Raw genomic sequence first — 27758 nt, 5'->3', positions numbered from 1 at the left:
CCCCCTACAGTACAGGAAGGTATTACATGTTCTGTACTATTAACCTGTGCCACAGTTAGCTGCTCCTTAGGACACCAGGTGAGGGCGGCTCCATGTTTCATTTTTAGGACACAGTGTCTACTGTACAGGACCCTGAAGAAGCTCCTGTCCTCTACATAGACAGTGATTACAGCTCCCAGCAGATCTTTATTACTTTTATATGTAAGGATTTGCTTTATCTGTATTAGTTATCTACTTATTTTTGTTTAATCCTCACTTTTTCCTATTTTTGGATGACATATTAGTGGCTTCAGAACCAATTACCAGGTTCTGGTCTCAACATACAATGGTTTCAATATACAATGGTCATCCTGGAACCAATTAATATTGTAACTTGAGGGACTACTGTATTACTGATCTTACTCTAGGAGCTCTGTGATCAGACAGCCATGATAAGAGAAGATCGTTTAATTGATCGCTCAACTCCAAAAAAGAAAAATATTACAAATTAGGAAAAATTTGTAACAAAAAATATAAAGCTTCTATTTATATCTTATAACTATACAAAAAAAAAAAGGCATGCAACAGCTGGAGGCACACTGGTATAGGCATACAAGGTATATTTTCCCTGTATGGATACAAATTATGTTTTTGTTCCATCTTACTGCATTGAGATGGCTGTAAAGGCTGTGTTTTCTGATAACACCAGATGGTTTTATGTGTGGAGTTTTTATGGCTTTTAAGATAGATAGATAGATAGATAGATAGATAGATAGATAGATAGATCGATAGATAGATATGAGATAGATGGATAGATATGCAATAGATAGATAGATAGATAGGAGAGATAAATAGATAGATAGATATGAGATAGATGCCAATGGCAGAAGTAGCACAACCAGGTAGGTATTGTAGACACAGCCATGGCCGTGATTGTGGGCACCCCTGAAATTTTTCAAGAAAATTAAGTAATTCTCACAGAAAAGGATTGCAGTAACACATGTTTTGATATACACGTTTATTCCCTTTGTGTGTATTGGAACTAAACCAAAAAAGGGAGGAAAAAAGCAAATTGGACATAATGTCACACCAAACTCCAAAAATGGGCTGGACAAAATGATTGGCACCCTTTCAAAATTGTGGAAAAATAAGATTGTTTCAAGCATGTGATGCTCCTTTCAACTCCCCTGGGGCAAGTAACAGGTGTGGGCAATATAAAAATATCACCTCAAAGCAGATAAAAAGGAGAGAAGCTCACTTAGTCTTTGCATTCTGTGTCTGTGTGTGCCACACTAAGCATGGACAAAAGAAAGAGCAGAAGACAACTGTCTGAGGACTTGAGAACTAAAATTGTAGAAAAATATCAACAATCTCAAGGTTACAAGTCCATCTCCAGAGATCTAGATTTGCCATTGTCCACAGTGGGCAACATTATCAAGACGTTTGAAACCTATGGCACTGTAGGTAATCTCCCTGGGCGTAGACGGAATAGAAAAATTGATTGAAGGTGTCAACGCAGGATAGTCCGGAGGGTGGATAAGCAGCCCCAAACAAGTTCCAAATATATTCAAGCTGTCCTACAGGCTCAAGGAGCATCAGTGTCAGCACGAACTATCCGTCGACATTTAAATGAAATGAAACGCTATGGAGGACCCAACTGCTGACACAGAGACATAAAAAAGCAAGACTACATTTTGCCAAAATGAACTTGAATAAGCCAAAATCCTTCTGTGAAAATGTCTTGTGGACAGATGAGACCAAGATAGAGCTTTTTGGTAAAGCACATCACTGTTTGCCAAAATGGAATGAGGCCTACAAAGAAAAGAACACAGTACCCACAGTGAAATATAGTGGAGGTTCACTGATGCTTTGGGGTTGTTTTGCTGCCTCTGGCACTGGGTGCCTTGAATGTGTGCAAGGGATCACGAGTCTAAGGATTGCCAATGGATTTTGGGTCGTACTGTACAGCCCAGTGTCAGAAAGCTGGGTTTGCATCCGAGATCTTGGGTCTTCCAACAGGACAATGACCCCAAACATATGTCAAAAAGCCCTCAGAAATGGGTGGCAACAAAGCGCTGGAGAGTTCTGAAGTGGCAGCAATGAGTCCAGATCTAAATCACATTGAACACCTGTGGAGAGATCTTAAAATTACTGTTGGGAAAAGGCGCCTTCCAATAAGAGAGACCTGGAGCAGTTTGTAAAGGAAGAGTGGTCCAACATTCCGGCTGAGAGGTGTAAGAAGCTTATTGATGGTTATAGGAAGCGTCTGATTTCAGTTATTTTTTCCAAAGGGTGTGCAACCAAATATTAACCCCTTAAGGACTCAGCGTTTTTCAGTTTTTGCATTTTCATTTTTTACTCATCACCTTCCAAAAATCATACCGCTTTCAATTTTGCACCTAACAATCCATATTATGGCTTATTTTTTGCGCCACCAGTTCTACTTTGCAGTGACATTAGTAATTTTACCAAAAAATCCACAGAAAAACGGAAATAAAAATAATTGTGCGACAAAATTTAAGAAAAAATTTCATTTTGTAAGTTTTGGGGGCTTCCGTTTCTACGCAGTGCATTTTTCGGTAAAAATAACACATTATCTTTATTCTGTAGATCCATACGGTTAAAATGATACCCTACTTATATAGGTTGGATATTGTCGTACTTAGTAAAAAAATCATAACTACATGCAGGAAAATTTATAGGTTAAAAATTCTCATCTTCTAACCCCTATAAACGTTTTTTTTCCACGTACGGGCCGGTATGAGGACTCATTTTTTGCGCCGTGTTCTGAAGTTTTTATCGGTACCATTTTTGTATTGATCAGACTTTTTGATCGCTTTTTATTCATTTTTTCATGATATAAAAAGTGACCAAAAATACACTATTTTGGACTTTGGAATTTTTTTGCGTGTACGTCATTGACCGTGCGATTTAATTAATGATATATTTTTATAGTTCGGACATTTTCGCACGTGGCGATACCACATATGTTTATTTTTATTTACACAGTTTTTTTTTTTTTAATGGGAAAAGGGGGGTGATTCAAACTTTTAATAGGGAAGGGGTTAAATGACCTTTGTTAACTTTTTTTTTCCACTTTTTTTTGCAGTGTTATAGCTCCCATAGGGACCTATAACACTGCACACACTGATCTCTTATGCTGATCCCTGCAAAGCCATAGCTTTGCAGGGATCAGTCAGATAGGCGGTTGATTGCTCAAGCCTGAAGCTCAGGCTTGTAGCTCAGGCTTGGAGGCTCGGATGCCGCGGAAAGAGGTTAGGAGACCTCCGCCTGCGTCCCATCTGATCGGAACATCGCGATTTTATCGCGATGTCCCGATCAGCCCGACTGAGCTGCCGGGAATGGTTTACTTTCGTTTTCAGATGCGGCGATCAACTTTGATCGCCACGTCTGAAGGGTTAATAGCGCGCCGCACTGCAATCAGTGCCGCGCGCTATTAGCCACGGGTCCCGGCTGTTGTTAGAGGCCGGGCCCGCCGTGGCCCCGCATTATAGATCAGGAGCGGACGTCATGAGTCCTTAAGGGGTTAAGTTAAGGGTGCCAATAATTTTGTCCAGGCGATTTTTGGAGTTTAGTGTGACATTATGTCCAGTTTGCTTTTTTTCCTCCCTTTTTTGGTTTAGTTCCAATACACACAAAGGGAATAAACATGTGTATAGCAAAACATGTGTTACTGCAATCCTTTTCTGTGAGAAATGCTTCATTTTCTGGAAAAATTTAAGGGGTGCCAACATTTACAGCCATGACTGTAAATCAAGGTGCTGGGTGCATGCGGACAAAAGATCCAAATCCACAATAGAGATCCAACAGCGCTTCAGAAGTAAGTGAATGAAACGTGTTTATTGCCCCATGGTCAGCAGTGGATGCGACATTTTGGCAGCATCACGCCATCATTCTCAAGCATAAACTAGTGTTCAACAGTGATACATTTTATAAGGTGCACAATCAATCTCATCAGAAAAATTAATTATACAAAATATTAAAAAGCGTTCACATAAAATCCATAAAAAATACATATCCGAATCATCCTTAGTGTATATACCAGCAGTGCATCATCATCAACAGTAGAAATTATACCGGCCCAGCGTGTCACATATCCGGTCATCTGATGCTTGCTTGGACTCCACACCGAGGCATATTATTCCTCCAGATCACGTGATTTCTTCTGCTCATGCCAATATTCAGCAAGTTCCTCCTGGAAAATCCTTTGTGCCCGCCAGATTGAGACATAAGGTTTTGAAATGGGGTCATTCTTCTTGGTAAGCAGGTCATCCTGGAGTACGTAAGACTTTTCTTCTAATCTCTCGGCACTACTGGTGGCCGCAGCTAGAACATGATGTTTCCGTTTTGTTAGTTCCTGTGACACTTGTGCCAGAGACAAGACTCCTCGACAGAAACCTGCTGGACTCTTACAGCCTTTACCCATTCAAAAGACTCCCTGGTCCAACATCGCAATGGATTTTATCACCAATCTGCCCCCATCCCGTAATAACTCGGTCATTTGGGTCGTGGTTGATCGGTTTTCCAAAATGGCTCATTTCATCCATCTACCAGGTCTCCCATCTGCTCCACAGCTGGCGAAGTACAATTTGCTACATATCTTCCGTCTACATGGTCTTCCTCAGCATATCGTTTCAGACCGAGAGCTCTGGAGAGCTCTTTGTACCCATTTGGACATTAATCTGGACTTCTCCTCAGCATACCACCCTCAGTACAACGGACAAGTGGAAAGGGTTAATCACAATATGGAGACTTATCTTCGTCATTTTGTCCCTGCTCACCAAAACGATTGGGTCGACCTTCTTCCTTGGGCAGAATTCTCATATAATCATAAGGATTCCGAGTCCATGAGGCCTTCTCCCTTTTTTGTTGTTTAAGGACTCCATCTCTGTCCTCCTCTTCCACTTCCAGTTTCTTCTGATGTGCCAGCTGTTGATGAGCTTGTCCGTGACTTTTCTTCCATCTGGCAACAAACTCAACAATCTTTATTTCAAGCTTCCTCATGCATGAAGGCACAGGCTGATAAGAGTAGAAGACCTCTTCCATCCTTCTCTCCTGGTGACAAGGTTTGGCTTTCCTCTAAATACATTTGGTTCAGGATTCCCTGCTACAAGCTCGGCCCCCGCTTTCTAGGCCCCTTCCAGGTGTTGCAAAAGATTAATCCAGTCTCCTAGAAACTCTGTTTACCTGCTACTTTACACATTCCTAATTCTTTCCATGTTTCCCTCCTCAAGCCTCTAGTCATCAAACGGTTTTCTCGGAAGAATTTTGTCCCCGTGCCAGTCTCCGGCTCTTCTGATGTCTACAAGGTCAAAGAGATTCTTGCTATTAAGACCGTGAGAGGTAAACAATTCTTCCTGGTTGATTGGGAAGGTTATGGTCCAGAGGAAAGATCTTTGGAGCCGCAGGAGAATATTCTGGACCGGGACCTTCTCAGGAAATTTCTGCACCACAAAAGGAGGGGGGGATCAAAGGGGGGGTACTGTTATGATCCGCGCTCCGGCCGCTCACGCTGGCCATGAGCACATTGCCCCACTTTCTCCTCCAGCCAGCGTGGCTGGGATTCACATCGCGGGACGCGCCCGTATGCGAATCCCAGCCCGTCACTCACCCTGGTCCTCTGCTGTCTCCTCCCCTGCCTCTAAGCTCCGGCGCACGTGTCCCCGTCTCCTAGGGCACGCGTGTGCCAGAGCTATAAGATTTAAAGGGCCAGTAAACCTATAATTAAATGCACGGAGAAAGAATTCACATCTGCCCTCACCTTGATACAACTTCACTTTAATTTTATCATCATCATGTAAAGAATAGCCGGCCTGGTGGGATCGGGAAAAGGAGGGCAACAGCCGGAGCTGTGCGGGTGGGTGACAAACAGCTGGTTTCGTGGCAAAAACCGCTTCCTCTGGACTCACCGGACTTCACATCAGATGTGAATTCTTTCTCCGTGCATTCAATACAGATGTCTTCATTTCTTATGCATCTTGCACCCCTGTTCTCCGGACGTTACTATTCCCCGCTCGGAATATTCCCATTGTACCTTGCATGACCTCATCTTCAGTAGTGCCGTGTCATCTTTTCTTCTACCATCTCTATAAAACCTATTATTAGTTTTACTCCTGTGCCTCACTTATAAATTCCTGCTCCTCCAGCACATCTCTGCTGCATCTTTGTTGACTTGTGCCATTGAGAAAGCATTATTCTGACTTGCCTTGCCGTGTTTATCACCCCTTGTTCTGTTACCTGACCTTGCTCCTGTGCTGCATGCCTTCTGACGTCCTGCTACATTCCTGGCCTTCTGCTATCCTGACTACGAGTTGCTGTATCCCTCCTGTGCCTCGAATCTCCTCAGCCTCCTGTGTGGTCGAGTCGTGCCAGGGGTAGCGACCTGGATGCCACCTGCTGCAGCAAGACCGTCTCGCTTTGCGGCACCATAGACTCCGCTCCCTGGTATAACCCACGTCATCTGCTACACAGGTCCAGCGGATCAACTACCTCCAGTGTTCCTGTCTTCCAACCGTGAGTGTTACAGGGAGATTGGGGTATCTGACTGTAAATAAAAAAGGTTAATTCCCATGCAGATCCTGTGTAAGCTGCCACTTGTTGAACAAAGGTCCAGTGTTCCAGCATCCTTAATCTGGCAGAAAATATAACAAGATTTTACCCTACTTGTACATCAAGTTAGGTTGTATACGTTCTTTCTTGTCCCTGCCAGAAATTGTATGCTGGGGAGATGACTTTGGACTTTCGTAGTTGCCTCAACCAGCACAGGTACTCTACACGGAAGGCCCGCATGGACCTACCTGTGTCTAAACATTTTGTTGAGGTGGGACATACAGAGAGAGAGGCAGACGATTTACGTTGATTGATCATATCCCCCCATCTAAGCGTGGTGGTGGCAGGGTGAGTCTTTTAAAAAACAAAGGAACTATTCTGGATCCACTAATTAGACTCTTTAAGCCCTTCAGGCCTTAATGTGGACTTTATAGTAACTTTCTCTATTGGGCTTCATTGATACATTGTACATATATGCTGAATATCTGAATATTCATAGTGACTAGCAACATACCATAGAAAACAGTCCTCAGCACCACTGTAGCTACACCGTTAAGAGCCCACTGAAGTCCACGTCAGCTGCGTATCCTTTAACCATTTAACTGTATATGCGGTGCTCACGTCCAGAAAACAGAATAGCAGATACTTAATTGTAAGAAATCAGCAGGATTCATCTTGTGCAGGGGAGCAGACAGGAGCGGTGGCATTGGGGGTGGGAGGGCAACTGACCATATCGCGGGGCATCGCGCTTTGTCAGGGGCCCACCCCCCACGCCACCGCTCCTGTCCACTCTACTGCACAAAATGTATCCTGCTGATTTTTTGCAATAAAGTATCAAGATACCTGCTCAAGTGACTAGTGAGTGCTTCGTTCATCTTCTCATATTTGGTGGATTTATAGTGACTAGAATTGATTTTATATCAAGACAGGAGGCCTCGCATTATATGCAATAACTTTCTTTACTGAAAACATATAGCAGTATTAATAAAGTTCTTTTTCACTGAATTATAAGAAAAAACTTAGGTAGCAGGTGTATCAGTACAGGTATGCACAGCCGAACATGCTGGTCAAGGTACTGGCCAATGAGCATCCAGCCCAGGTGATATAAGGTCCTGTATGCTAGAGATAGTCCTCTTTCTTTACTGCTCCGCAGATAAGTAGTTCATATCAGTTTATTGTCTTATAATGTAATACTTGTATAGTTCTTTCCATATATATTCTGGTCCTCCTTCTGATATTCATCCTCAGCTATATTCCGGTTGTATATAAAACAAAAAATACTTAAACCCCTTTTTTCCAACACAGTGTTCTCTCACCTCAAACCAACTCTTCATCCTCCGGTGGGCTATTAACCTCGTTTTTAACCCCCTGTTACCTTCATCTTCTACTCCGACGCTCCTTCTATCCTGTATATGCGCACTTTCTCCTGCTCTATCTAACACGCGCGTAATCTCGGCTCTTGCGAGACTTGCCAGTGGTGATCACTGGCAGTCCCCGCCTCCCGCCCTGACAGACGCGCTCCTCTCCCTGTCAGAGCGGACCTCCGTCATTCAGCGCTGTAATTCCTGTCACACGCCAGAAACCTAACCAATTCTATCCATTGTTACCGGACTGTACTATAAGTGTTCTTTTAAGGACATTCCAGTCAGGTTTTTTCTCCAACTCCATTTAATTCATATACTGTTAGTCCTGTGGTAAAAAATATTTGAGCCCGCATTAATATTGAAATTAGTTTTAGTCATAATTAATACATTTATACATATTTCTGACTAACTTATATATATATAATTAATAGTAGTAATACCCATCATGTCTTCTGGACAAAATCAACCTAGTAATATGTCAGAAGACCATATTCAACAACTGGTCGACCAATCTGTCTCCAGGTCAGTCCAGACCGCTGTTAATAATGCCATGACTGCCATGCATGAATCCATGGCCAAATCGGTCGCTATGACCGTTTCTCAAATGATGTCCCACAAAACGCATCAATCTAATGTTCTTGTCAGAAAGAGTCTCTCAAAAAAGAGGCATATTAATACGAACGACCTTCCTAATCCCAAACATAAAAAACCCTCTTTTGAGGTTGAAGGTCAGGACTATATTGAAAGCCAGTCCCAGAATGACGGTTATGATGATGGTGTGTATACCTCACATCCAGGACCCTCTACCCGTGAGGAGCAAACAAGCAAGCGGGTTAAAAAAGCCTCATTTCAACCTGATCACACTAATTACAACTGACTCTGACAATAATGAATCGGATAAGTCAGTCGATTCAGACTATAATGACCCCTCCTACTTACCAGACGAAGTGGAGGGTGATGATGATGATAATGAATTCCATATGGAAGACTCCTCTACTGGAGAGGAAGGTATTCTAGATAGTAAAGGTGTTCCATTTTTTGATCCATCCCAAATTTCACACCCCAGATCGGGTGAATGGACACCTAATTCTTCAGTTGAAAAATTTATTGAACATTGGATAAAAAAGGGTTTAGATAATAAGACCCGTAATAAACTAAAGGCTGAATGCCCAAGACCTATTATCTCTTTGACTGCAGCTCATACACCTGAGCTTGACCCGATCCTTATAAAATACCTCCAAAAATCAGGTAAAAACCCAAAAAAGGGCATTGACCGCAGCTTTAAGCTGTGTCAGGATAAATTTTTGGACCTTTTAGGTCCCCTTGCCAAAATATTGGACATTTCAGAGGAAGCATATAATTCTGGTAAACCCATCGATGTCCCTACCATCAGAGGTTGGGCCCAAAGGGCCATGTGCACCTTTGGAAATGTTAACCATTCCTTTTGCACGGAGAGGAAAAGAGCAATTCTAATGAAGTTAGATCCCCAGCTAACCCATTTAGCCTCTTCAAGCCCCCAGTCTCCTAATGAAAGTTCCCTTTTTGGTGAACAATTCATAAAAGAAATCTCCAAGTATGTAGGTTTATTTTCTTCCCTGGACAAGGCCCATTCTTCTCTGAAGAAGGTCTTTTCCAGGAAGTTTTCCCTAAACTGGGTAACAATATCATCCGATCTATGGATCCTAAACACAGTAAAGGGATATCAGATAGAATTCATTTCTCTTCTTTACCAAGAACAACTCCCTCATCCAATTCATTTTTCCAATGCAGATCAGATTCTTGTAAATCAAGAGATAATAGAACTTTCCGCAAAAAATGCTATAATTCAAGTTCCTCTAAATTCCCCGGGCTTCATCAGCAACCTATTTCTGGTAAAAAAGAAGGATGGAGGTTTCAGACCAGTAATAAATTTGAAAATATTGAACAATTTTGTTCGTTATCAACACTTCAAGATGGAGGGCATCCATCTGTTGAGAGATCTATTGCTACCAGAAGATTGGTTAGTAAAAATAGACTTAAAAGATGCTTATTTAACAGTCCCTATCCACCCCTCGCACCAACAATTCCTTCAATTCATATGGAACAACAAAAAATGGCAATTCAATTGCCTCCCCTTCGGCCTTTCCTCAGCTCCCTGGTGTTTCACCAAACTGATTAAACCAGTCATGGCCGCTCTTCGTTCCCGAGGAGTCCGTCTAATAATTTATCTGGACGACATCCTCATTATGGCCAATTCCCAACACTTAGCCTACATTCATATGGAATGGACCCTCTCTCTTCTGTCCCATTTGGGCTTTTTAATCAATTACGACAAATCTGTCCTTACCCCTTCCAAAGAACTGGAGTTCCTAGGTTTTCTCATCAATACCCATTCTACCCTTCTGAGTCTTCCCCCCAAAAAACTAAGAACCATAAGGAAAGAAATCCGTTCTCTCCTCAACAAGAACTTTATCTCCCTACGAGCCATAGCTCGTATAGTAGGCCTCCTTTCTTCCTCTATACAAGCGATCTTTCCAGTCCCATTACATTACAGGGCCCTCCAACGTTTAAAAATTCAACATCTGAGGGAAGGATTACTTTATTCAGATGAAGTCTTACTTTCTCCAGAAGCCAAAGAAGAACTTCTTTGGTGGCTTCAGCATATTCAAGAATGGAATGGCAAGACAATTTTTCATTCCAACCCAGATTTAGTCATGGAATCAGACGCAAGTCTGAACGGCTGGGGAGCTCGTTGCGGCTCCCTTTCTACAGGAGGCAAGTGGTCCCCTTCGGAGTCTCTATTGCATATCAATTGTTTAGAACTCCTGGCAGGCTTCTTTGCTCTCCAGAGTTTTGCGAAGGATTACTCGAATTGCTGTATTCTTCTTCGATTGGACAACATTCCTGCTGTCCAATACATAAATCGTTTAGGAGGAACGAAGTCGGAGACTCTTGCCAACATTGCCAAGAATCTTTGGCACTTTTGCTTAGACAGAAATATTACTTTAAGGGCAGAATACCTTCCGGGTCTTTCCAATATTGTAGCGGACTGGAATTCCAGATATCTCATAGATTCCAGCGATTGGAAGCTGGATCCCTCCATATTTCAAGAACTGAATCTTCTCTGGGGTCCTCTCCACTTGGACCTCTTCGCTTCCCGTCTCAACTGCCAACTTCCACGATTTTTCAGTTGGAGACCCGATCCGGAAGCGTTAGGGGTAGATGCCTTCCTTCAGAGATGGCCTTCTCAAACCCTTTACGCTTTCCCTCCATTTGCTCTGATCCCCAGAGTCCTTCTACAAGTATCCATTTGGAAAACAACCATAGTCCTGGTCACCCCCTGGTGGCCATCCCAGTCGTGGTTCCCTCATATTCTCAGGAAACTGATAGATTATCCCAGGATACTTCCCCACCATCCGTCCCTATTATTAGACCCTCTAGGGAACCCTCATCCTCTGATCTTATCCCATCAACTCCCTCTGGTTGCTTGGCTAATTTCAGGACAACCTCATTTGAATCAGAAATTTCTCAATCAGTTAGAGACATCCTGGCAGATGCCTGGGCTCCAGGTACCAGAAAGGCTTGCCGATCAGCCTGGAAACTTTGGGCTGATTGGTGCAGTCAACGGAGTCTGGATCCCGTTCATGCATCTATTCCTCACATCTTAAATTACTTATCATCTTCTTTTGATTCAGGGAAAGCGTACCGCACCATAAATCTGTACCGTTCTACCATCTCTTTCTATCACTCTCCCATAAACTCCACACCAGTAGGTAAACACCCTATTATTTGTAAATTGTTAAAGGGTATTCGCTTCCGACGCCCTCCTTTACCCAAATATACATCCACATGGGACGTTAATCTACTCCTTAATCTTTTCATTTCTTGGGAAGATAATGAGTCTTTATCTCTCAAATTCTTATCCTTCAAACTCACTTCCCTCCTTTGCCTTATTTCTATCAAACGGGTCTCTGACGTCAAAGCCCTAGATATCTCTCGCAGGCAATATTCACCTCAAGGAGTTATATTTTTTGTTACCAGACGCACCAAAACTAATTTACATCAGGTTTTCTATCCCGCTTTTCCTCATAACGAAAAACTGTGTGTAGTCCGTTGTCTCCAAGCCTATGAATCCAGAACTGAACCTTTACGTCACCCTAACTTTGCCCAACTTCTAGTTTCCTACTGCAAACCGCATCGTCCAGTCTCTTCCGCCACTTTAGCTAGATGGATCAAACAAACCATGTCTTTAGCTGGTATAGATATTTCCTTATTTGGCGCACACTCAACTAGAGGAGCTGTCTCTACCAAACTCTTTCAGTCAGGCGGTTCCCTTTCAGACTTGCTCAAAGCTGCAAATTGGTCTTCTGAGTCTACATTTAAATCCTTTTATTTCAGACCTGATTCTCATGTATCCATGTCTCTGTTATAATTATTTTGTATATTGTTAGATAATACTTATATGGCAATATAGCTTTAAACTTGCATATAATGCGAGGCCTCCTGTCTTGATATAAAATTGGAGATTTTCCTATCCTAGGTGACGGAAAATATAGATTTTATGAAAGACAGGAGGCGAGCATTATCCCTCCCTTAACCCATCCCTCTAATAATTTTTATTCTGTTACAGCTTACTAATATTCCGGATGCATGGACCTCTCTATTCTACATCTCTACGCTATGGATTATTGCCACATTTCTTTGCCAAGTTTTCCTTCAGTTCCAACGCTGACTTCATCCCACTCCTAGATCTTCTCCTGACGAAGAATTCTTCTGCATGTTGTTCCAGTTCTGTTCATGGATTTGACTCTGTTATCTACTATTGATTTATTTGACTATTATTAAAGAAAGAGGACTATCTCTAGCATACAGGACCTTATATCACCTGGGCTGGATGCTCATTGGCCAGTACCTTGACCAGCATGTTCGGCTGTGCATACCTGTACTGATACACCTGCTACCTAAGTTTTTTCTTATAATTCAGTGAAAAAGAACTTTATTAATACTGCTATATGTTTTCAGTAAAGAAAGTTATTGCATATAATGCTCGCCTCCTGTCTTTCATAAAATCTATATTTTCCGTCACCTAGGATAGGAAAATCTCCAATTTATCTACACCTTTTATGAATAGAGTCCTTTTTTATGTGTATTAATGCGGTCCGGTTTTCCTTGGTGTAACTAATTAAGTGGAAACTAGTGATCTTACAATATCTTTTGGATACCATTATGATACTTATATTGTTCTCTTTTCTCTTGCAGATTTTGAAACATGTGATGAATAGAAGAAATGAGGGAAAATACCGACCCAGCATATGTCCAATTGTTTTGCCTTTTTCACGCATTTGATTCCCTATATAAAATACTAATGTTCTGAATAAATTTAACAGAATGTACACTTTATTAATTGATGTTTTCCACAATTGTATTACACACACACACACTTAGCACATTCATATACAGTCATGGCCGTAAATGTTGGCACCCCTGAAAATTTTCAAGAAAATGAAGTATTTCTCGCAGAAAAGGATTGCAGTAACACATGTTTTACTATACACATGTTTATTCCCTTTGTGTGTATTGGAACTAAACCAAAAAAGGGAGGAAAAAAACCAAACTGGACATAATGTCACACCAAACTCCAAAAATGGTCTGGACAAAATTATTGGCACTCTTAACTTAATATTTGTTTGCACACCCTTTGGAAAAAATAACTGAAATCAGTCGCTTCCTATAACCATCAATAAGCTTCTTACACCTCTCAGCCGGAATGTTGGACCACTCTTCCTTTGCAAACTGCTCCAGGTCTCTCTTATTGGAAGGGGTATTTTCCCAACAGTAATTTTAAGATCTCTCCACATGTGTTCAATGGGATTTAGATCTGGACTCATTGCTGCCACTTCAGAACTCTCCAGCGCTTTGTTGCCATTCATTTCTGGTGCCTTTTGACAAATGTTTGGGGTCATTGACCTGCTGGAAGACCCAAGATCTCAGACGAAAACCCAGCTTTCTGACACTGGGCTGTACAGTGCAACCCAAAATCCATTGGCAATCCTTAGATTTCATGAACCCTTGCACACATTCAAGGCACCCAGTGCCAGAGGCAGCAAGACAACCCCCAAAACATCATTGAACCTCCACCATATTTCACTGTAGGTACTGTGTTCTGTTCTTTGTAGTCGTCATTCCGTTTTCAGTAAACAGTAGAATGATGTGCTTTACCAAAAAGCTCTATCTTGGTCTCATCTGTCCACAAGACATTTTCCCAGAAGGATTTTGGCTTGCTCAAGTTCATTTTGGTAAAATATAGTCCTGCTTTTTTATGTCTCTGTGTCAGCAGTGGGGTCCTCCTGGGTCTCCTGCCATAGCGTTTCATTTCATTTAAATGTTGACGGATAGTTTGCGCTGGCACTGATGCTCCCTGAGCCTGCAGGACAGCTTGAATATCTTTGGAACTTGTTTGGGGCTGCTTATCCACCATCCGGGCTATCCTGCATTGACACCTTTCATCAATTTTTCTCTTCCGTCCACATCCAGGGAGATTAGCTACAGTGCCATGGGTTTCAAACTTCTTGATAATTTTGCACACTGTGGACAATGGCAAATCTAGATCTTTGGAGATGGACTTGTAACCTTGAGAGTGTTGATATGTTTCCACAATTTGGGTTCTCAAGTCCTTAGACAGTTCTCTTCTCCTCTTTCTGTTGTCCATGCACACACAGACACACAATGCAAAGGCTAAGTGAACTTCTCTCCTTTTTTATCTGCTTTCAGGTGAGATTTTTATATTGCCTACATCTGTTACTTGCCCCAGGTGAGTTTAAAGGAGCATCACATGCTTGAAACAATCTTATTTTTCCACAATTTTGAAAGGGTGCCAATAATTTTGTCCAGCCCATTTTTGGAGTTTGGTGACATTTTGTCCAATTTGCTTTTTTTCCTCCCTTTTTTGGTTTAGTTCCAATACACACAAAGGGAATAAACATGTGTATAGCAAAACATGTGTTACTGCAATCCTTTTCTGTGAGAAATACTTTCTTTTCTTGAAAAATTTCAGGGGTGCCAACAATTACTGCCATGACTGCATGTAGTAATGTCACTTTTTTTTTCCATTTTCTTTTTCTTTTCCTCTCTTCTTCTTTTTGTTTTGTTTTCCTTTTCTTTTTCTTTTGTTTTACTTGTTTTTTTTTCTTTCCTTTCTGTACCTTCTCTTTTCCTTTTTCTTTCTCTAGTTCCTTTTTCTTTTTTCTTTTACCTTTTTTTTACACAGATATATATGCACAATTCACTGTTTTTATTATGTTATACTGTAACACATATTGAGTCTGACTACTACACAGGTATTTGGTTTCCATTCACACACAATATAAAATTCTTGCTTTTTTTTTTATATATGGACATTGCTCTATACTATTAAGCACATATACCATAAGCACTCATTCACATCATGCTGTAGATATAAATAACGCCATGTAACATAATGCCATATAATATAGGTGTCAACTTACTTTATTTTCATTTTTTTGATTTGTGGGATGTCAGCTCTTTTCTGTGAGCGATCCCTGAACTGGTATGTATTACCCTTAACCTATATGTCAGCGCTACACTCCGTTAACGTGAGCACGCAGGTGCAAGCATCAGATGACCGGAAATGTGACAAGATCACATGATACGGCCGGAAGTACCAACATAGATGGAGCTACATGCTGCTTAATGGCGTCTAGGGATGCCGCTACACATGCTGGGCCAGTATGTTTTCCACTCCCCCTCATCAATGTTTCTTAATGTTTTTAATCTCACAGCTGTGACACATTAATTATCTACACTGTATGCGTATTTTAACAATGTGATATATTGTATACTAGCTGAGTACCCGGCGTTGCCCGGTATTTCCTTCCTAGTCCTTTTTGGGGAGGAAAATCAACAAAGGAGGAAGCTTTTGACTTCATATCCTGTCCTCATATATTGTTGTCATATCCCAACCCCATATCCCGACATCCTATCCCGACCTCCTATCCCGTCCTTCTATCCCGACCTCCTATCCTGACCTCCTATCCCGACCTCCTATCTCAACCTCCTTTCCTGACCTCCTATCCCGACCTCCTATCCTGTCCTCCTATCCCGTCCTCCTATCTTGACCTCCTATCCCGACCTCCTATCCCATCCTCATATTCTGTCCTAATATCTCGACCTCCTATCTCAACCTCCTATTCCGACCTCCTATCCTGTCCTCATATTCCGTCCTCATATCTCGACCTCCTATCTCGACCTTGTATCTCGACCTACTATCTCTTCCTCCTTTCCCATTCTCCTATTTCAACCTCCTATCTCGACTTCCTATCCTGACTTCTTATCCCGACCTCCTATCCTGACCTCCTATCCCGTCCTCCTATCCTGACCTCTTATCCCAACCTCCTATCCCGTCCTCATATTCCGTCCTCATATCTCATCCTCCTATCTCGAACTCCTATCTCGACCTCCTATCTCGACTTCTTATTTCGACCTCCTATCCTGTCCTCATCCACACTTAGATGTGATCTCAGTGCGTTCCCCTTAATAGGTAGCCCACTGAACATCCACCTGTTTAGTTTTTTATTTGGGGAATTTTCCTGGAGATAGCTCTCCAGGAGAGTTTCCTAAACGTACCATTCACATAAGTAGCGTCTTTGGTGCATTCCACACAGGTCTTGGTAATGCACTAGAGACCTACTTTTAGATTTAAGCTATAAATGTTTTCTCACACGTTATCTATTACATTCACATCACATTTTCATTTGCACACTACACAGACACTATTCACACTAGTCTGCGGCTTCACTGCGGTTCTGTTGAACACAGTGATGTTTTCTATATTCCTATTCCATAAGACACTATATAACTCATGATCATACAGCGAAACACAATACAATAAATTTATGAAATAAATCTTGGTTCTATACTTTAATACACCGCAGTTAGACATCCAGTGACGCATGCGCAGTGACCGAGTCGGCTGGCTGGGGCTGATGAGACTCACGTGACGCAGCTTGGTCACATGACAGTCATGTGACCGCTGGACGCTAACACGGAAGTTAGGAATGCCGTGATGGCGTCTCTGGGTGCGTGGGAACATGGATCTGTCTCTAAGGTACAACTGTTGTTTTTAATTTGTTTTTAATTCTCTACAGACACATTACACCTGTGTTTTTACCAAGCGGGAAAACAGTGTATTATATATTTTATAGTTTGAAGTGTTTTCTATGGATGATTTATAGATAATGTGCTTATATATATACTTTGCACAATATGTATTTTTATATTTCACGTATTTGATTTTGATCACTGCTATGCTGTATTTTATATTTAATTATCTGTTAATTGTACACCTGATATAATGTGGTTTGTGAACACTGTGTACTATGCTTGAAAAAGATGTCGGGATGCCGTCGAAATATGGGTCAATAAAATCCCACCCTTTTGCACTTTAATAACGGGTGTGCTGCTGGCATTTTTTCGCCTCTGGATTATCTACACAGTCTGCGATTGGGACTGTGATCTTCAGCCTGAACCCCAGGACTTATTGCTACAGTGGTAGTGCCGCCTATCTTTGGATAGATATATAGATAGATATGAGATAGATAGAAGGATATGGGATAGATACATATATAGATAGAAATCCAAAGAAAAACAGCACTCCTGGAGCTTCGTATGTATGGGTGCACGCAGAACCGTACCTTGGTTAGGGGTCCATAGGATTCACAGCAAAAATACAGACATCCGCAGCACACAAGTCCAATATGGGAAAATAGAAAAAGTTTTAATCCATAATGTGAATGTCTTACAGGGACGTTTCTGCTGGCTCACCCAGCAGAAACGTCGCTGTAACACATTCACACTATGGATTAAAACTTTTTCTATTTTCACCATATTGGACTTGTGTCCTGCGGATGTCTGTATTTTTGCTAGATATATAGATAGATATGAGATAGATAGATAGATATGAGATAGATAGATAGATATGTAGTTGTGTCAATATATTTCTAATGACACAATTCCCTTTTCGGTTTTAAAGCAGTACAGTACTTTTACATTTCTGTTGCTTTCACCTCCATTCTCCTGCAGGTGGCGCTAGTGCTCTGTTTCCTTCACTTTTGAACTAGTGAGAGAATATTGCCTGCACTGACATTATGTGAAATGTCACGCTTAAACCATTAAAGATCTTTTGTATACCGAGTATAAAAGCTCCATTTACTGCCGCAAAATAAGCACAACTTGATAAAATGACATGAAACAATTACACGGGTGAAATTAGCTGCCAGATAAGCTCATCCTTGGGAGCCACATTTCAGTATATTCTGTGACAGTAGGTTAAAACATAACAAAAAATTCTTCTTCTGTTAAATACAGAGGTCATCAAAATAGATGTAGCTCAAGATGTTATTATAAGAGTATGGAAGTGCAGAAGTGGCCATTTAAAGATACTATAATTTGGTGCATCCCTCCTTTACCTAGTACCTCTTTGCATAGGAGCAGACAGACAGTCTGATGTGGAGTAGTGGAGGTCATGGGTGGTCTGGTGCTCTGTCATAAACTTGTCATGTAAATATGTCTGAAACTTACAGACACATATTGAAAAATTATATTAGAAAATTTGTTTTAAAAAAGCAGCGCCACTCTTAACCACAGGCTTTGACTTTGCAACTCAGCCCCATTCACTTAAAGGGGACCTGTCATTACTTTCATGCAGTGTAAACCATGAGTTTCATGTGGTCTAAACCATGACCATCAGGGTGGTCCCCCAGTTGTTTTCTCCACTTGTCCAGCCTTGATTGATAGATCTCTACTTAAAGGGGTTATCCACCATAAGGTGACTTTTGTACTTACCTGACAGACAATAATGGACATGCTTAGGAATGATCCGTGCTTGTCTTGTGGCTAAATGGCTGCTTTGTAAGTCCACCATAACGCTGCTGCCTTCCTTTTGTGAAATGGCTACTTCCTGTTGGAGTTCCCTCCCTTCAACTACAAGTCCCATGATCCCTTGTTTATAAGTGTGAGTGTTACAATTGGAGATGTGGATCCGCTGTACCTTGTGTGGATGATAGCTTGAGCCGTACTAGGGAGTGGAGTTTAAGGAGCAATTGGTTTTCACCAGAGCCCGCCGCAAAGCGGGATTAACTTGCTGTGGCAGACAGAGCCCAGGTCGCTATCCCCAATACAACTCGTCCAGTAAGGCAGCCAAGGTGATGCGTGGCACAGAAGGATGAGACAAACTCATAGTCTGGGACAGGCAGAAGGTCAGGGCAGGCAGCACAGCAACAAGGTAAGGAGACGCAGAAAGGAGGTCAGAGGGCAGGCGGCAAAGGAGCATGGTCAGGGAACGAGGCAAGTTGAACTGGTACACGGTCAGATTAGACACAATTCAGGTAACGCTTTCTCAAAGGCACAAGGGCACAAAGATCCAGTAAGGTCTGGAGGAAGTGTGTGGTTAAATAGGGTCAGTGCAGACAAGCACCAATTAATGGTGCGCTGGCCCTTTAAATCTTCAAGAGCCGGCGCACGTCCTAGGAGGTGGGGATGCGCGTGCCGGCAGACATGGACAGGAGTTAGGACCCGGCAGTCGCATGCGTGCACATCTCGATATGTGAACTGCTGTGCCGCTGGGAGCAGGGAAAGGAGTGCGCTCGTGGCCAACATGTCTAGCCGCAGCGCTACCCATGACAGTGAGGTTACTTTTCTCCCTCCCATACATCAAGCAACCCACCCTTTACAGCACAGCTGAGCTCCCTTCCATGCTGTACTGTGCTTGAAAATTTCTTGCAGCCCTGTGGAGAATAATCTCCCACCCAGTTGTTGCTCTACCCATTAAAGGGGTACTACGCCCCTAGACATCTTATCCCCTATCCAAGGATAGGGGATAAGATGTCTGATCGCAGGGGTCCCACTGCTGGGGACCCCCGCGATCTCTCCTGCAGCCCCCGATCTGTCATCAGCTCTCCGGAGCTAGGTTTGTTCTGTGGCTGATGACTCACGATACAGGGACCGGTGTTTCCTGATGTCATGGCTCCGCCCCCTCATGACGTCCCGCCCGCCCCTTAATGCAATTCTATGAGAGGGCGTGACTGTTACCCCTCCCATAGACTTGCATTAAGAGGGCAGGGCATGACGTCATGAGGGAGTGGGGCCATGACATCACAAATCGCCGGCCCCTGTCATCAGCCACGGAGCAAACTTAGCTCCGGAGAGCTGATGACTCGAGGGGCTGCAGGACAGATCATGGGGGTCCCCAGCAGCGGGACCCCTGCGATCAGACATCTTATTCCCTATCCTTGGATAGGGGATAAGATGTTTAGGGGCAGAGTACCCCTTTAAAGCAGACTGGCTCCCTTTCAACACCTGACTAGTGATGTAATGTCTTGAGCCGCACGGCAGCCAGGGAAAAGCTGAGACAACATTCATTTTATATGCTGCCAAAAATGAACATCGGGTCAAAGATCACATATGAGACCAGCCATCACACACAGGTACAGGAACTATATTTTCAACTACATTTATTTTACAATAGTAAAGAAATTGGGGCTCAAGGTCAATGAATATTGGATAATGTATTTATTTAGTAAATAATCAACAATATAATAAAATTACAATAGCTGCTGAGGAAAGGTCCTATGGGGACCTGAAATGCGTCCAGCCACAGCCTTAACCACAAGTACCACAATACCAAGTTCCTTTTCCTGGGATAGAGCGCTCCTAACCTTCACCACAACTGTTTTCCTACTGGATAAGCATTGCTCTGCCACAAGGACATTACCTGTCCATCCACAAAAGAAGCTCTGCAGTCCACCCGAAGTGAGCCCACTACTGCCGCTGAACACCTGAGACGGCTTAATCTCTAGCAGCACGCTCCCCGACAAGGGAGCCTGGACCTTACCGAGACCAGCACATACCGTTAATGTACTCTATTTGACTATTTGCTTACTCCGGTATTGCACTCTGTGTCCACCAAATCCGTTCACTGCTGCTCCATTGCGAGACGGCGGAGTCTCCTGCAGCAGGCTCTTTGCCATAAGAGCAAGGATTGACACACATACCAGCGAGTGGTCATCACAGACTTATTTGATGTTGCTACAAACTATTTCAGGCCAGATACTTTTGGCACTACCAGCACTGTTATCATTACATTTAAAGGAAAAGGTAACTCCTTGCCTGGATTACAAAATATTGTGCAATAGTATTCTAACACTGCCTGATAAGTATTTATTTGAACCTCCTTTGCTTTTACATAGCCAGGCTACATACTTCTTCATTGTGGTTATCTTTTATCATTTATAATGATATATATATATTCATTGTTTTTATACACACATCATTTGTGGTTTAGCTGACCTACAAGGACCCTGTAGGTCGCACACCACAATATTGTAATTTGATTATATTGTTGATTATTTACTAAATAAATACATTATCCAATATTCATTGACATTGAGCCCCAATTTCTTTACTATTGTATCTATTGTTTGACACCCTGGGCATAGGTGTTATTTGGGCAGCTCAGGTCGTAGGTAATCAGTGTGGTAAGAGCCTCTCCAACCTTTTTCACTTTGTCTACATTAATTTTACAGCCTCTTTATAGAAATCATGGTAAATACCACTAAGGGTCCAGGACATAATCTTGCCTTGCTGTAGCATTATCTTTGTCTCAGTTGAAGTACAGGCTGGGACAAAGACCAGGAAGTGAGAACAGGACTAGCACTCCTCTGTGCTCACTCCAGTCCTATTAGACTTCAAAATGAAAACAGAGAGGAGGGGGTTACAGAACAGCCTGCAGTGATTAAATGAAGAGACCCAGCACAACAGACTCAGGAAGGAAGTGAATGCATGGTGAGTGAGGAAGTGCTTGCCTTGGACATGCCCCTTCCTGGTGTCAGAATGAGTGAGCAGCAGAACAGAGGGATTTGTGAGCCAAATACAGAAGCTAGACACATAAAAACACATGTTAAGCATCTGCATGACATAGTGAGTAACATATAGAAGCATTATTTTTTTCTGTGATATGACGGGTACACTTTAAAGAGTTGTACAGGATTAGAAAATCAGCTACATTGAAGTAAAGGAAGCTACACACAATTTGTTTTCAAAGAAAGCAGACATGTTTTTCTAATCCTCTTTACCCTTAAGGACACAGACCATTTTTATTTTTGTGTTTTAAGTCTTTTTTTTTCTACCCACAGACCCATATGAGGGGTAAAAAAGAACAAGGTTTTCCTTTCCATTTCAAATAATATTCTTTTGGTTGTACTGTACAGTTTATGGTAAAATAAAAGGTGTCATTACAAAGTACAATTGGTCGTGCAAAAAAAACCAAAAAAAAACTTTTCTGTAGGTCAATACAATTAACACACTACCCATGTTTATAGGCTTTTCTATTACTGTACTGCTTGTAAAAAATTAAAAAAAGCCAAACTTTTTTTTAAACAAAATAAGTATGTTTAAAATTGCCCTATTCTGACCCATATAAGTTTCTTATAATTATAATAATTATAATTATAATTGTATACACAGCTGTTTGTTTTGTGCTGTGATCTGTAAAAAATAGGAGGTGATTTACATTTTATTGGGGGAGGGGTTTATTGAAATAAAAAAAAACATTTTTTTATTGCACACTTTGCATCTTTTTTTTTTTTTAAACTGTGGATTTTTTTAAACTGTAGATTAGAGTTTTACAATAATAACAGGAAAACATAAGTCAATGCCTTGAGGGAATGCAATCCCTTATATCAGGAAAACAAATAATCTTAAGAACGCAAAAGTTTGCAATGAATGAAATCACAGTAACACTATAGGGGAGGACAGGGAGGGGAAGGGAGGGAGGAAAAGGGGTAGAGGGGAAAGCGTACAAGGAAACAGACCAACAACACAAAAAGGGACTGAAGAGAGACATCGATAGGAAGAAAAAGAAGTAGAAGTAGAAAAGAGAAGGAAAGGAGGAGAGAGTTCACGGAGGCTGTCTGTCCATAAATCTATCCCATAGGTCCCATGTAGATAGAAATGCCGGAATGGTGTTATTCATAGAGGCAGTAAGAAATTCAAGGAAGGCAATCTCCCGTATCCTAGTTATAAATTAATCTTCCGACGGGGGCAGGGTCCTCTTCCAATATTTGGCAATGAGGGTTTTGGCCGCCAGTCCGAGGGGACCGTTACACCCAAAACCGAATGGATTAACCTCTGTACTTGGGCCCAGTAGGGAACTATCAATGGGTAAGGCCAAAATATATGGAAAACATCAACCAAACCCACCCCACAGCGCCAGCACTGTGGAGGGATAGCAGTATTCAGTCTATTGAGTAAAACCGGTGTATGATACCATCCCATGAGCATCTTAAACTGCGTCTCTATATAGGCCATACAGATAGAAGCCTTGGAGGCTGTTCCCAAATCAAATGCCATTGAGGGAGAGTGATAGTAGTGTTAAGGGCTTCCTTCCAGCGGAGTATACACTGGAAAGGAGACCCCGCATCAGAGGACCACCCCTACACAGCTTCTCAAAGCTCGTGGGCAAGGAGACAGTTAGCATACATTGTCTAGAGGAGAGGTAATGACGAAGTTGCGCATAGTGGGTTTCCTCAGAGGCAGGCAGCTCCCAACGAGTATTCAATTTATCAAAGGAGAGAAGTAAGCGAATATGGGGGTCAACCACGTCAGCCCAGCAGAATAAGCCTCTAGAACCCCATTCCCGAACCATATCTGAAGACAGGCAGGAGGAAAGTCAGGATGGTATAGAAAAGATTGTAAAGGGGAGAAGGAGGAGAGAAAGTCAAAGTGCCAGAAGAAATAAACCCATACATAACGGGAAAATGACAATGGGCCTAAGAGAGGACCATCAGGAGAGGGACGAGGGACCATCCACAAGAGGGAGTTAGGATAGGGAGTTACTGTAGGCATGGTATGTAGACCAAGCAGCCAGGTGGCAAAGGTGAGCTGCCCAATAATATTTGGTCACGTCAGGGACACCTAACCCCCCCAGATGATCTATTGGCCAACATCCCAGACATGGGGAGGTGGTGTCGTTTGGCATCCCATATGAACTGGAAAATAGCCAAAAAGAATGTAACACGGCTAGAGGGACCCGCACCGGCAACGTCTCAAAAAAGTGTAGCACTTTGGGGAGGATAGTCATCTTCACCGCTGCAATACACCCAAAGAAAGAAATATATTGTGTCCTCCATTGATCCATCAAGGTACACAGCTCTTGAAAAAGACGAGGGTATTTAGCAGAGTATAAAGAGAAATAGTGAGAGGAGAGCGACACACCCAGATAGGTAATAGCTGAGGAAGACCATCTAAAGGAGTAGTTAGCCTGTAGTAGGGAGACTAGCGAGGGAGAGAGGTTAAGAGGCATAGCGGCAGATTTAGACAGGTTAACTTTATAGCCAGAGACAAGGCCAAAGTTATGCAACAGCTTATACAGGCAAAGATATGAGGGGAGGAAGGATAAGTGTGCAGCTCATAACCGAGAATCCGAGGTTTATGTGGTTATGGGATATGAGGGGATTAGTAACAGTGAGTGTCACGATGCCGGCTGGCAGGTAGTGGATCCTCTGTGCCAGAGAGGGATTGGCGTGGACCGTGCTAGTGGATCGGTTCTAAGTCACTACTGGTTTTCACCAGAGCCCGCCGCAAAGCGGGATGGTCTTGCTGCGGCGGTAGTGACCAGGTCGTATCCACTAGCAACGGCTCAACCTCTCTGACTGCTGAAGATAGGCGCGGTACAAGGGAGTAGACAGAAGCAAGGTCGGACGTAGCAGAAGGTCGGGGCAGGCAGCAAGTATCGTAGTCGGGGGCAACGGCAGGAGGTCTGGAACACAGGCTAGGAACACACAAGGAAACGCTTTCACTGGCACAATGGCAACAAGATCCGGCGAGGGAGTGAAGGGGAAGTGAGGTATAAATAGGGAGTGCACAGGTGAACACACTAATTGGAACCACTGCGCCAATCAGCGGCGCAGTGGCCCTTTAAATCGCAGAGACCCGGCGCGCGCGCGCCCTAGGGAGCGGGGCCGCGCGTGCCGGGACAGGACAGACGGAGAGCGAGTCAGGTACGGGAGCCGGGATGCGCATCGCGAGCGGGCGCTACCCGCATCGCGAATCGCATCCCGGCTGGAGACGGTATCGCAGCGCACCGGGTCAGTGGAGCTGCCCGGAGCGCTGCGGTAGCGAGAGAGAAGCGAGCGCTCCGGGGAGGAGCGGGGACCCGGAGCGCTCGGCGTAACAGTACCCCCCCCCTTGGGTCTCCCCCTCTTCTTAGAGCCTGAGAACCTGAGGAGCAGACTTTTGTCTAGGATGTTGTCCTCAGGTTCCCAGGATCTCTCTTCAGGTCCACAGCCCTCCCAATCCACCAAAAAGAACCTTTTTCCTCTGACCGTCTTGGAGGCCAGTATCTCTTTCACTGAGAAGACGTCAGAAGAACCGGAGACAGGAGTGGGAGAAACTAATTTGGGAGAGAAACGGTTGATGATGAGTGGTTTAAAAAGAGAGACATGAAAGGCATTAGGAATACGGAGAGAAGGAGGAAGAAGAAGTTTGTAAGAGACAGGATTAATTTGGCACAAGACTTTGAAAGGACCAAGATAGCGTGGACCCAGTTTGTAACTGGGGACACGAAAGCGGACATATTTAGCGGAGAGCCATACCTTGTCTCCGGGAGCAAAAATGGGGGGAGCTCTTCTTTTCTTATCGGCAAACTTTTTCATGCGAGATGAAGCCTGTAAAAGAGAATCTTGGGTCTCTTTCCATATGGTGGAAAGATCACGAGTCACTTCATCTACAGCGGGCAAACCAGAGGGCAAGGGAGTAGGGAGGGGGGGAAGAGGGTGACGGCCGTACACCACGAAAAATGGGGATTTGGAGGAAGATTCAGAGACTCTAAAGTTATACGAGAATTCGGCCCATGGTAGAAGATCTGCCCAATCATCCTGGCGGGAGGAAACAAAATGTCGTAAATAATCACCCAAGACCTGGTTAATTCTTTCTACTTGTCCATTGGATTGAGGATGATATGCAGAAGAAAAGTTTAATTTAATCTTGAGTTGTTTACAGAGAGCCCTCCAGAATTTTGACACGAATTGGACGCCTCTATCCGAGACTATCTGTGTGGGCAACCCGTGAAGACGAAAAATGTGTACAAAAAATTGTTTAGCCAACTGAGGCGCTGAAGGAAGACCAGGAAGAGGGATGAAATGTGCCATCTTGGAGAATCGATCAACGACCACCCAAACAACAGTGTTGCCACGGGATGGGGGTAGGTCTGTAATAAAATCCATACCAATAAGAGACCAAGGCTGTTCGGGGACAGGCAGAGGATGAAGAAAACCAGCGGGCTTCTGGCGAGGAGTCTTATCCCGGGCACAGACAGTGCAGGCTCGCACAAAGTCCACGACATCCGTCTCCAGAGTCGGCCACCAATAGAAGCGAGAGATGAGTTGCACAGATTTCTTGATGCCTGCATGACCTGCGAGATGGGAGGAGTGACCCCATTTGAGGATTCCGAGGCGTTGGCGTGGAGAGACGAAGGTCTTTCCTGGAGGAGTTTGCCTGATGGAGGCTGGAGAAGTGGAAATCAGGCAGTCAGGAGGAATGATGTGTTGCGGAGAGAGTTCAACTTCCGAGGCATCCGAGGAACGAGAGAGAGCATCGGCCCTAATGTTCTTATCGGCAGGCCGAAAGTGAATTTCAAAATTAAATCGGGCAAAGAACAGAGACCACCTGGCCTGGCGAGGATTCAGCCGTTGGGCAGACTGGAGATAGGAGAGGTTCTTGTGATCGGTGTAAATAATAACTGGAAATCTTGATCCCTCCAGCAGATGCCTCCATTCCTCAAGTGCTAATTTAATGGCTAGAAGCTCTCGATCCCCGATGGAGTAGTTCCTCTCCGCCGGAGAGAAGGTCCTAGAAAAAAAACCACAAGTAACAGCATGCCCGGAAGAATTTTTTTGTAGAAGGACCGCTCCAGCTCCTACAGAGGAGGCATCAACCTCCAATAGGAAGGGTTTAGATGGGTCAGGTCTGGAGAGCACGGGAGCCGAAGAAAAGGCAGACTTGAGCCGTTTAAAGGCGTCTTCCGCTTGAGGAGGCCAAGACTTGGGATTGGCATTTTTTTTGGTTAAAGCCACGATAGGGGCCACAACGGTAGAAAAATGTGGAATAAATTGCCTGTAATAATTGGCGAACCCCAAAAAACGTTGGATAGCACGGAGTCCGGAGGGGCGTGGCCAATCTAAGACGGCAGAGAGTTTGTCTGGATCCATTTGTAGTCCCTGGCCAGAGACCAAGTATCCTAGGAAAGGAAGAGATTGGCATTCAAACAGACATTTCTCTATCTTGGCATAAAGTTGATTGTCACGAAGTCTCTGAAGAACCATACGGACATGCTGGCGGTGTTCTTCTAGATTGGCAGAAAAAATCAGGATATCGTCCAGATATACAACAACACAGGAGTATAAGAGATCACGAAAAATTTCATTAACAAAGTCTTGGAAGACGGCAGGGGCGTTGCACAGGCCAAAGGGCATGACCAGATACTCAAAGTGTCCATCTCTAGTGTTAAATGCCGTTTTCCATTCATCCCCCTCTCTGATGCGGATGAGATTATAAGCACCTCTTAAGTCCAGTTTGGTAAAGATGTGGGCACCTTGGAGGCGATCAAAGAGTTCAGAGATGAGGGGTAGGGGGTAGCGGTTCTTTACCGTGATTTTATTAAGACCGCGGTAGTCAATGCAAGGACGTAGAGAGCCATCTTTTTTGGACACAAAGAAAAATCCGGCTCCGGCAGGAGAGGAGGATTTACGGATAAAGCCTTTTTTTAAATTTTCCTGGATGTACTCCGACATAGCA

This window comes from Hyla sarda, chromosome 3 (assembly GCF_029499605.1).
Source record: "Hyla sarda isolate aHylSar1 chromosome 3, aHylSar1.hap1, whole genome shotgun sequence".
In the NCBI taxonomy this organism is placed as follows: Eukaryota; Metazoa; Chordata; class Amphibia; order Anura; family Hylidae; genus Hyla; species Hyla sarda.
This window is presented reverse-complemented; position numbering follows the sequence as displayed.